General features: G+C 34.8%; 1 long non-coding RNA gene across 1 annotated transcript in view; it reads right to left on the bottom strand.

The window, feature by feature from the left end:
- LOC116655135 overlaps positions 1-12,913 on the bottom strand; it is a 36,989-nt gene that overhangs the window by 442 nt on the left and 23,634 nt on the right. The window lies entirely within an intron of this gene.

The following is a 12,913-nucleotide window of genomic DNA, read 5'->3' as shown; positions in this document are numbered from 1 at the left end:
ATACGTTTTTAGGTTACAATTACTAACAAATATTTTGGAAATTAATATTAAATCGGAGGATATAAGAAATAGGAATATTTATTTGACAAAATTTGTATGGTAAGCAGAAGTTGGTGTCTCTTTTTTATAAAATAATTCTAATTCTATGAGTTATCAATAAGTTAGGTTAAGTTTTCGATTCATTTTCAGATAGTTATTGATCAAGAATTAGTTAAAATATTAACTAATTTATTAAAATTAATATTAAATCAGAGAAAATAAGAAGACAGGTATATTTGAAGGCAAAAATATTATTTATGAGCAATTTTCGGTGTATGGTTTATAAAATTAGGGAAGTTATGACAGTTATCGATAAAAAGGATTCAATTTCGATTATTTTTAAAGTTATATTTGCTAAAATAAATGATTTAAAATATAAAATGATACAAGAAAAATTATAATAAGCTCGAAAAAAATAAGAAAAATTATATATTCCTGTATATCAAACTGTATTATCGATAAAGAGGATTGATTTTCGATTACTTTCGGGCTATAATTGATTAAGAATCTTACAATTATATAGAATATAACTATAATTGATACCACTATTAATATATTTCAGAAACCTTTTTCAGAGCTCCCTTTTTTGTGGACCTCTTTAAACAATTTCCGGCAAAAATTTGTCTCCATTTTTCCCCCTCCGACTTACACTCATGAAACGCACATATTTAGAGGCGTGTGTGTGCATATTTAGAACAGATCTCATTTTAAATTCAATTTGCGGTCGAGTGTGAGATTTTTGGCATTGTTGCCGAGATGGACGCACGTGCGACAATTGTTGGAGCTGTTTAATCGCAATGTGGTTTTGGATTCGGACTGGGATTCGTATTCGGATTCCGATTTGGATTCGGATTCGGAATTGCAATTGGTTCGAGGTTCGCAGTTCGAGGTTCGAGGGGTTTTGGGTCATATTTAATTCATTTTATTATTATTGTTATTGTCCTTGTTCTGTGAGACAGCATTACAGAGTGAGGAGGAAATTGTTATCGTTATTGGACGTCGTCCTTGTTGTCCTGTGAGGGGGGGAGGAAGGGGCGTGAAAACTAAGCACAATTTATAATGACTGGGATGATGTGGCGAGGTGGCGAGAATTTTCCAATTTAACAAACAATTCAATTAATGCAAATTACAATAGGAATCGGGCACTAATGAATATTTTATGACAAAACTAATTTCATTTTCATATCTACATACATATACACTCTCTCGCACTCCCAGGACATACAACCAGGACATCCTTCGAAGCGAGCCAAAACAGCAGCTGGGCATTGAATGTAAATTGTAAAATTGTTTACACGCCGCGAGGCCTTTAAAATGATGATGATGATGGTGATGGTGATGGTGATGTCCTCTGAACCCTTTTCTGAAAATCTCCTCTTATAATTGCCACAAAATGCTGCACACAAATAGCCCAAAAATTCAGAGACAAATGCCAGGAATCGGTTCTCCAGATTCCCAAAAGGACAAACAGACACAGAGACACACACACACAGTTGCCACAGAAGAGAGACAGCCAGGACACTCAGCAAAATGCTAATTGTCCTGGGTGTCAATGTCGGGAATAAATGGTAGAGTGTTGGCTGATTTTTTATTTAAAAAAATATCTTATTACTCCCAACTACTATAAGATTTTATTTATTTTTTGAAATAATTTATAGAAGAATTCCTTTAAGTCTCTACTTATGCTTTGCTGACTTCTTGGCTTCCTGCCTTTCTTCCTTTTTTTTTTTAAACATTTTCGCAATTATGCCGTCCCAATGGCCTGCTCCTTTTTGGTCCTGTTGCTATCATTTTGTTGTTGCTTCGAGTCCTGTTGTTGTCACTGATTCGCTTCGTTTTTGTTCCAACTTTGCCAATTTGGTGGCAAATACTGGTAGTCGGTGGTGGTAGGTCGGAAGGAAGCCAGCCAAGGATTTTATTTTCAGGCAACATTTATGCATAAATATATAAACTATCCGGCTATATATACTACGACTATATAGGCCTGGCCTGCAGTTGTTGTTGTTGTTGTTATTGTCGTCATAACGTTTATTAATAAGTTTGACTTTGCTCAGTTGTTGCCATGCCATGACTGTTGCTCCTGCTGGGTTCTAGGCTTCTTTTTTTTCTTTTTTTTTGTATTTTATACCCGGTACTTGTAGAGTTCTAGGGGGTATTGATTCTTTGACTCTATAGGGTCTAAAACTTTCAAGAAATTATAGTTTATTAGTACCGGATATCATATATTTATTTTTAAATGCCTTTTTAGAGATAACTTTTAGTTTTAGTTCACAAATAGAGAACATATCTCCTCTAGAGTTATCTTTTAAGATAGTTCCTGTTTCCAATTCAGCTTCTAGGACTCTGTCCGCCTGTCCGTTTGTCCGCCAAATTGTTTTTTTTTATGAGCTAAGTCTCTTAATTTTAAAGCCAATAACTTCAATTTTTTTATTTTTAATTTTTAGTTACAAATCTTTTGTTTAAGAATGACTAGACCCTTTTATAACCAAATCATAGGCATCAAAATTCGGCTTATTCCGGATCATCACTCTTTTTTACCTTTCCAGGGTATCAAAAAAACCTCAAATCATTCCTCCTCTATCCTACCTTTCCAGTACCTCTTTTTTTTTGGAATAAACATAGCATGACTTGTCAGAAAACGGAAAATTAAGCAAAAGAAAAATACCATGAGACGACATCGACATTCGGCGCAGGAAAAATTAGAGCAAAGTGCACTTTTTGATGACTTTTGATTTGTTTTACGATTCAGACTCAGTCTCAGACTGAGACTGAGACTGAGACTGGGCTATGAATATTTATTGTCGTGCTTGGTGGCCATTTTGCCGCTTAACTTCCTTTCTTCTCCACCGATTTCTGCCAGTGACTGGCTGGCCTGTGACTCCTTTTTGTCTTTAAAATGCACGAAATATGCTATTTTGGCATGGCAACACACACTCCAAGTCTACCCCTACAGTGTAGACATCAATCAACAATAAAAAGAAAAACATGCCAAGGAAGCTCAAACAGAAGAGACAGAAGTGAGCCGGGCCACTGTGGCAACTGTGGCAACTTTTTAATTGATGTTTATTTAACGTTCAACATAATTAACTTGTGCTCTAGCATAATATTCGAAGGGATCGTAAACGGGCATTATACGAGCCATTAAATTGAATTTGTAAACGCTCGACTGCCCCAATACAATCAGCCCCAAGTAGGCTGATGAGGGCTGAGAGGTAGTTATAGAATGGAATTTTTGGGGGAGGGGTGATGCCATGACGACACTGAACTGGCCACTGATTTTTCCTTCTTGAGGCTTTAAACAATGCCATAAACGTGGACCAAGATCGCATTAACACCGCCGCAGAATGTCCTGCCCCTCCTACACCCTCGGGCCCTAGTTCTCATTCAGAATCTGATTCTGATTCTGATTCTGAATTCTGGTTTTTGGTATTTGCCTTTACGACTTTGGGTCGTAAAAACCAGAGAAAGCGAGTGGCACCACCGCGTGGTAGCGTTTCGCAGAAAAAATGTCATGAAGAAAATAGAATTATGGGGGTGGAGAGTATTCTGACTCGGAAGTCAGAGGACCTAGGAAGGAAGGAAGGAAGGAAGGAAGGACTTGAGCTAATGATAATAATACGCATAATAATGTAACCAGCCACAAACAAATTTGATTTGCTGGCTCTCTCTCTATGGCGACTACAGTGCGTTTCAGGGCCATAAATCAATTAGGGAACGTTTAAGGGAAAATTATCATCTGGAGGAGCTGGCATTCCTTCTTTCCTACAAAGACAGATATAGTTATTCAGTTAATTGCAATAGAATGGCAAAAAAAAGGAGAACTAAATAGGTTAATATAAGAACTAGACTGCTCGAGGGAGTAATAAAGTGGCTAAGTGGTAGAGACTCTTCAAAATAGAGACCATAACTGGGCTAGTTCTTATTCGATCTTATAAGACTTTATTAATTTTAATCCCAACTTTTTTAGAACTAACTCCTTTAAACTCCAACTCCAACCCCCCAGGGATCCATCCTTCAGCTCCCTTATTAATAAATTGCACTTGACAACGTTCACTTATTAATTTCTTTAGAAAAGTGCACACAAGTCAGCCGTGTTTTGTGGCTTTGTTGGGGCCAGTCCAGGCCCGTGCACGGCGTGTTTTTCCGGGCTGTACGTGACCAATAACAGGGAATTTATCAACCACACCCTACCCAAGGCCTGTTTACAGGTTCTCCCTGGCAATTTTTGCGTTTTCGATTGTCAGACAGAAAGCCATCGTAGCCATCGTAGAGTCAGTGGCCTAAAAACGACCATTATGAAGTTGCTCACTTGATCGAGCAATGTACTTTTCTGTCCAGCACTTAGCACGTTTTCTTACCCCAGCCACACACACACAGTCCCACACAGCCTGCAACAATGCAACAAATTAGCACACCACAAGGCACACACACACACACACCCCATCTAGGGTGTGGAAAAAATCATCATCGAAAAATCGACAAGGGTATAGTACTAGTGGGTTTGATGTTGTCCCGCGTCTGGCATTGATTGCCATTTCCCAGCTAATGATGTGTGGAAAAGTTTATTTGGCCAGTAAACAACACGGAAAATGCTAAATAAATACACAGATAAACAAGTCCGCAAAAAAAAGCCAAATGCTAAAACAGAAGCAACAAAATTGTTACTCGAAACAAAAGCCAAAAACGCAGCCACGCACACAAAACACAAAAACACTAAAAAGAAAACAAGATTTGTTTTAGATTGCAGTTCAACTTTAGCGAATAATCTATATCCTAGTTTTTCTCATTGATTTTTTATCGATATTTATCGATTTATTTCTATTTTATTCTACAATTTATGTGAAAAGTATGCTTTCTCACAGACATCTATGTTTCTATATTTATAACTTTCCTTTCAAAAAGGTAAACTATACCTGGGACTTACTTGATCCTGCCATACAGCTTCATAATAGACACTACTTTTTATATTAATTTTTATTCAAAAACTACTATATGTCAGTACTTTTCTTATGTATTTCTCTCCTAAAGCTACATTATACCCGATACTTCTTATATTTGTTCCTATTTATAAGCCACAATGGGGATATCCGGTATTTTTAGTACCTATTTCTATTCTGAAGCTACATAATATTAGGGTTTTCTTTATTTTTTATACTAAATCCTGTTCTAAAGCTATAAAATATCCGGTACTTTTCGTATAATTCTTTTTTAAATGCTTCAAAATAATACCCAGTCCTTTATTTACAACTTTTTTGTTCTTAAAAACTACACTATATCCTATACTTTTTGCATAATTACTAATATATTCTTCTCCTATTATTAACAAACTGTATAAAATATACATTTTATTGTAATTCTTCCTCCCAAAAACTACTTTTAGTATTTATTTCAATCCTAAAGCTACTAAAGGGTATATTTCTCAATAAACTACACTATACCCCATACTTTTCAGTATTAATTCCTCCATAAAAGCTGCACAATACCCTATAGTTATGGTCTTATCCCTACAAAATAGCTATCTCATACCCAGTACTTTTTAAATAAAAGCATTTTTAATTATTCCTCTGAACCTTATACACTCTGTACTTTAATTTTTCAAACTACAGTACAGCCTGCAGTACTTTTATATTTATTCCCCTCAAAAACCTAAATAATACCCGCTACAAAAATTATTTATTCCGCCACCAAGCCCCCCATAATACCCGAACTCTATCCATTCATCCATCAAGGGTATTAAAATAACTCGAACAAAACTCGAACGAAAAATGCAACTGCAGCGCGGAATCTTTTGATGCGTTGATTTCCACACGCCAAAACAATGAACAGACAAATGAAATTTATGACGGCCAAAAAAAAAAAGGGGGGGTTGAATGTACATGTCAGGTTGGAAATGAAAATGAGCAGCGGCGACCCCGAGCGGTGGATGTAATACGCGAATTCCGCAGAAATTGGCACAAAAAGTGAAGGCAGACTGACAGGCAAGTGAAGTAAAGTGAAAATCCATATACATATACATACAAATAATCCATAAAATATTTATATATATATATTTTTTTTTTGGGCTAATATCAAACATAATTGGCGGCCATAAAAAAATGTCCTTCATGCCATACACGGCGTATACGCAATATGGATTATATTCGCAGGCGATTAAAGGCGATCAAATGAAGGAAATGCGTATAGATACATATATATATCTATGTATCTCATCATCCGGATTCCGGAACATATACATATAAATATTTATTAGCCATAAATGTTGTTCATAAAGACTTTTGTGAGCCCAGATCATAAATCTGCTACTAAACTGCTTAATTTGCCATTTGGTGCAGTTTTCGGCGAACGATTTTAATAAATTCATAACCACAGAGTGTCCAGTGCTATGCAGTTGAAATTAATTTCATAAAATCACAAACACACGCTTCGCTTTTCGCCCCCCGAAATGTGAAATTTAAATTAATGAGGCACAAGTCCGACATTTTTGGTAAAATTCGAGCTTTCGGCCAACTCATTTCCGCATGAAAGGATTTATGTTCGTTGCCATTTGCTGGGATTTCTCAAATCAATTTTCCCTCCTCCAATTTCATGATATTTTTCGTTAGGATTATTATTGAAATTGAAAAGCTTTTCCTTAAATTAAATATGTTATTGGTTTTTCACATCATTTTAAATTATAATATCTATTATTTCTTCACTCTCTTTCGAGTCTTTCCGAGTCAGTAATACCTACTCGGCATGCTACTCATTTATTTATTAAATTCTGCTCAGTTTCTTTTTTTTTGTTGGTGGAAAATGGAAAGATTCTACTGCCTCCCCTTTTTTTCCACTCTACTGCCTCGTTCTCTTATTATTGCCGAGAAAGGCATTTTTAATTATTTATTTTTATTTCGCATTTTCGTTTTTTTGCGGCATCTGATGTGTGAGTTGCAACTTTTAATTATGAGCAGCTTGTTTGCAAGAAATTCATATTATATTCTTAGGAGCCACTTCCGTTTTGGCTTTTTGGGAGAGAAAAGTCTGATTTTCTGGCTCGAAATGGCAGGGGCTATGGGTTGTTATGCCCTGGTACTCGAAGAGTCTTCTATTCTTGAACTACAAAACAAAATTCATTCAAATCGGACTATTTTTAGAGGAGTTATAGCCTTTTTATTAAGTGGCTTCTCCCAGAGCACCCCAAAGTATGCAACAAAATTTTAAAAATCATTTTCTTGACATATACATCAAATATATATCAACTCTTACAAAAAGGAAGCCTGTAGAGCGATGATTTGTTGATAATTCTCAACTGCTAATGGTGTAACCCCCTTTTAACCCCATAATTCGAAATAAATTACCTCCACCCGCGATCCCCAGCAATGATAACTCCCATACACATTTTTCAATGAAATTCCCCTGCACTTCTCCATATGCACTCGCAATTAATCTCTCCCACTAACGATTCCGAGCAATCCCTTCGAGACCTGAGCCCTGAGACCGGAGACCTTTTCCCCATATATGGGATGAGACCTATTAACCCAGCTTTTCTTTTCATTCTTTCTTACTTTTCCCCCCCCCCTTTTTTTTTTTTTACATATATTTTTTTGTGCCCACTCTGCTCTTTTCTTTTGCCAGTTTCTATATATATTTCTTTCTTTCAACTATTTTGCTGTTTTTGTTTTTTTTTTTTTTGCTGTATTTATTTGTTGGTCGTTGTCGTGGTTTCCGGATTTTGTTTTGTTGCAAATGTTCGCTGTTCCATAAGCATTGTCAGGCCACGCCCACTGTTCCCATTCCGAGCAGCCCACTAGCCACCCACCGCCCAGTGGAAAACCACTTTTCCCCCCACTAAGCTGGTACATCATGCGCTCGACGATGCGACAACGTTTTATTAATAATACTTGAAGCCCTGATGGGGTTACGAGTACGAGTAGTAGGAAATGTTGCAAGGCAGTCTCAGTAGTCACCAGCAGTCAGTAGTCAGCGCTTTTAATGCCCCACATAATGCCGCCAAACTGTGTCTGTTTGTGTGTCTTTGTGGCAAAAAAATTAAAAAAAAAGTTGTGAAAGTGGAAAGTATAGTGTAGAAAGTGGAAAGTGGAGCGGCTCTCGTCGGCTCATCAGATCCTCCCCTCGTACGCCCCGAAGCTGATTTTCATTTGCCCGTGAAACAAACATTAAAAAAAAAAACACAAAAAAAGACTAAACAAATAGGCAACATCTCCCCACCTCCCAGAACAAAAAATAAAAACAACATTTTTTAATAAATAATTATTTGGCATGAAGCTTAGCAAAAACAACAACTTAAGTCCTGCTTTTCATTCGCAATGAGAAAGGATTAGGCCTGGACAGGAGAGATTTTCCCAAGGATGTTGGGAATAATATTCAAAAAAAAAAGATAAAACATCGAGAAAGCAGGGAAATATTCTGCAGTTTGGGGATTTTTGAATATTTTATTAGGAATATATTAGAAAATACATCTCAACAGTTGGGTCTAAGTTTTTTAATCTTCTTTCTATTTTATTCTTTATCTTTATATACTTTTTAACTTTTAAATTATAATATATTTTTTATACAATCTAACATATTTAAAATATATTTTTTTTAATAAAAAGGTAGCAAAATATAAAGAAATAAAATATTAAAAAATAATTTAAGATACAATTTGTTTCTATCATAAAAAATAATAATTTATATCTTTAAACGTGTAACTTATTTTTAAGAACTAATATTTTAAGCGCCAAAAAATGTAAAAATAATAATATTAAAAAATAAAAATTTTTAGTTTTCAAAAATAAATAAGAAAATGAAATTTCCCTCAGTGCCTGATTCACTTCTCTTGAACCTCTTCTGTCTGAGGCATTAACACACATCCATTTTTAAGCACCACATCATCCACACACCACCACCACCCTCACCCCCCCTCCCCACCCTTATTCAACTCTCATTTTTGGCTGCTAACGATGCTTCTGATACATACTAATAACTTCTTTCATTAAAAATTCCTATGGGCCCGCAGTCAAAAGCCATATAGCCCGCTGACTAAGAGTGTGTGTGTGTGTGTGTTACAAGGGGGTGGGTGTGTGCTAAAAAAAAAACAGGGGGGGGAGGATGGAGGAAGGGGCGTGGCAAAGTACACACTCGAGCGACGCTAAACTCGTCCAATTAGTAGCATTTAATTTGGTAAACAGCGGCATTTTCGTGCCTTTGCATTTTTTTTATAATTAGGAGGAGGGACAGTGGCAAGAACAAGAGCTTCAAGGTCCACACCCTCCAACAAGATCCACAAGCTGCAAAGGAAGCACTAACAGCTGATTCCAACAGCAATGGGAACCACAGGAGTCGAGATCCACAGCTTTCAACATCATCCACACTTACTAACGGTAGAACACGAGTTTTGTAATAAAAATAAAATAAATAAAATAAAAAATAAAAATTAAATAACAAATAGCTTCCAATAGGATCCACCACCTTCAACACAAGCAGCAATATCAGAGTCCACAAGAAAAGGAGGATCACAGGATCCGATTTCCACAGCTTTCAACAAGATCCCCAAGCTCGGAAATTAAAATAAAATAATTACAAAAATAGAAGAAAAGAAGGAGTCTGGTCGGCATTGAGCAGTTGATTATCAGGATCCAATTCTTTTAATTAAAAATAAATATAAAAGAATAATAAGAAGCTCTGACATTCAAATAAAATAATTGAAAACAAATAGAAGAAAAGAAGGAGACAGGTCGGTATTGGGCAGCTGATTATCAGGATCCAATTCTTTTAAATAAAAATAAATATAAAAGAATAAAAAGAACTGTAAGATTATCAATGGAATCCAAAAAAAATTAGAGCTACAGGGGCCGAGATCCACAACTTTCAACAAGATCCCCAAGCTCGGAAATTAAAATAAAAAAATTTCAAAAATAGAAGAAAAGAAGCAGGTTGGTATTGAGCAGCTGATTATCAGGATCCAATTCTGTTAAATAAAAATAAATATAAAAGAATAAAGCTAACTGTAAGATTATCAATGGAATCCAAAAAAATTAGAGCTGCAGGAGTCGAGATCCACAGCTTTCAACAAGATCCCCAAGCTCGGAAATTAAAATAAAAAAATTTCAAAAATAGAAGAAAAGAAGCAGGTTGGTATTGAGCAGTTGATTATCAGGATCCAATTCTTTAAAATAAAATTAAATATAAAAGAATAAAAAGAACTGTAAGATTATCAATGGAATCCAAAAAAAAATGGGAGCTACAGGAGCCGAGATCCACAGCTTTCAACAAGATCCCCAAGCTCGGAAATTAAAATAAAAAAATTTCAAAAATAGAAGAAAAGAAGCAGGTTGGTATTGAGCAGATGATTATCAGGATCCAATTCTTTTAAATAAAAATAAATATAAAAGAATAAAAAGAACTGTAAGATTGTCAATGGAATCCAAAAAAAAAAATGAGAGCTACAGGAGCCGAGATCCACAGCTTTCAACAAGATCCCCAAGCTCGGAAATTAAAATAAAAAAATTTCAAAAATAGAAGAAAAGAAGCAGGTTGGTATTGAGCAGCTGATTATCAGGATCCAATTCTGTTAAATAAAAATAAATATAAAAGAATAAAGCTAACTGTAAGATTATCAATGGAATCCAAAAAAATTAGAGCTGCAGGAGTCGAGATCCACAGCTTTCAACAAGATCCCCAAGCTCGGAAATTAAAATAAAAAAATTTCAAAAATAGAAGAAAAGAAGCAGGTTGGTATTGAGCAGTTGATTATCAGGATCCAATTCTTTAAAATAAAATTAAATATAAAAGAATAAAAAGAACTGTAAGATTATCAATGGAATCCAAAAAAAAATGGGAGCTACAGGAGCCGAGATCCACAGCTTTCAACAAGATCCCCAAGCTCGGAAATTAAAATAAAAAAATTTCAAAAATAGAAGAAAAGAAGCAGGTTGGTATTGAGCAGATGATTATCAGGATCCAATTCTTTTAAATAAAAATAAATATAAAAGAATAAAAAGAACTGTAAGATTGTCAATGGAATCCAAAAAAAAAAATGAGAGCTACAGGAGCCGAGATCCACAGCTTTCAACAAGATCCCCAAGCTCGGAAATTAAAATAAAAAAATTTCAAAAATAGAAGAAAAGAAGCAGGTTGGTATTGGGCAGCTGATTATCAGGATCCAATTCTGTTAAATAAAAATAAATATAAAAGAATAAAGCTAACTGTAAGATTATCAATGGAATCCAAAAAAATTAGAGCTGCAGGAGTCGAGATCCACAACTTTCAACAAGATCCCCAAGCTCGGAAATTAAAATAAAAAAATTTCAAAAATAGAAGAAAAGAAGCAGGTTGGTATTGGGCAGCTGATTATCAGGATCCAATTCTGTTAAATAAAAATAAATATAAAAGAATAAAGCTAACTGTAAGATTATCAATGGAATCCAAAAAAAATTAGAGCTACAGGGGCCGAGATCCACAACTTTCAACAAGATCCCCAAGCTCGGAAATTAAAATAAAAAAATTTCAAAAATAGAAGAAAAGAAGCAGGTTGGTATTGAGCAGTTGATTATCAGGATCCAATTCTTTAAAATAAAATTAAATATAAAAGAATAAAAAGAACTGTAAGATTATCAATGGAATCCAAAAAAAAATGGGAGCTACAGGAGCCGAGATCCACAGCTTTCAACAAGATCCCCAAGCTCGGAAATTAAAATAAAAAAATTTCAAAAATAGAAGAAAAGAAGCAGGTTGGTATTGAGCAGATGATTATCAGGATCCAATTCTTTTAAATAAAAATAAATATAAAAGAATAAAAAGAACTGTATTATTATCAATGGAATCCAAAAAAAATTAGAGCTACAGGAGCCGAGATCCACAGCTTTCAACAAGATCCCCAAGCTCGGAAATTAAAATAAAAAAATTACAAAAATAGAAGAAAAGAAGCAGGTTGGTATTGAGCAGCTGATTATCAGGATCCAATTCTTTTAAATAAAAATAAATATAACAGAATAAGGCGCTCTGACATTCAAAAAAAATAATTCAAAAAAAATAGAAGAAAAGAAGGAGCCTGGTCGGTATTGAGCAGTTGATTATCAGGATCCAATTCTTTTAAATAAAAATAAATATAAAAGAATAAAAATAACTGCAAAATTATCAATGGAATCCAAAAAAAATGAGAGCTACAGGAGCCGAGATCCACAACTTTCAACAAGATCCCCAAGCTCGGAAATTAAAATAAAAAAATTACAAAAATAGAAGAAAAGAAGCAGGTTGGTATTGAGCAGCTGATTATCAGGATCCAATTCTTTTAAATAAAAATAAATATAAAAGAATAATTAGAAGCTCTGACATTCAAATAAAATAATTGAACAAAATAGAAGAAAAGAAGGAGCCTGGTCGGTATTGAGCAGATGATTATCAGGATCCAATGCTCGTAAATAAATAAATAATAATAAAAAATAAAAGATCAAGATGAATAACTTCCACACAACAGCAAGAAGAAGCAGGAGCAACAACATCCACAGTAGCAGGAAGTGCAGGGACTAGAAGGAACGAGGACCGAGATCCACAGCTTCCAACAAGGACCCACGGTAAAAAAAATGAATAAAAAAATATAAATAAAATAATAGAAGGAAAGAAGGAGGGGCAAAAAGAGTCGTGCTAACAAAAAACCCGTAGAGCCGCATCACCAACAATAGCAGAGTCCACAACATCAAATTGAGAAAAGAAAAGAAAAAAAAAGAAAAGGAAAGGAGCAGGAGCAACAACATCCACAGTAGCAGGAACCTCAAGCTTTCAACAAGGCTCCAATAAAAAAATAAATAAAATAATTAAAAAATAGAAGCAAATGAGGAGGCACAGTAACGATCACCATCAACAATGTTCCAAGTATCAGAAATAAAAAATAAAAATA

This window comes from Drosophila ananassae, chromosome XR (assembly GCF_017639315.1).
Source record: "Drosophila ananassae strain 14024-0371.13 chromosome XR, ASM1763931v2, whole genome shotgun sequence".
Classification (NCBI taxonomy): Eukaryota; Metazoa; Arthropoda; class Insecta; order Diptera; family Drosophilidae; genus Drosophila; species Drosophila ananassae.
The sequence above is the reverse complement of the archived record's forward strand: the minus strand, read 5'-3'. Positions and strand labels throughout refer to the sequence as shown.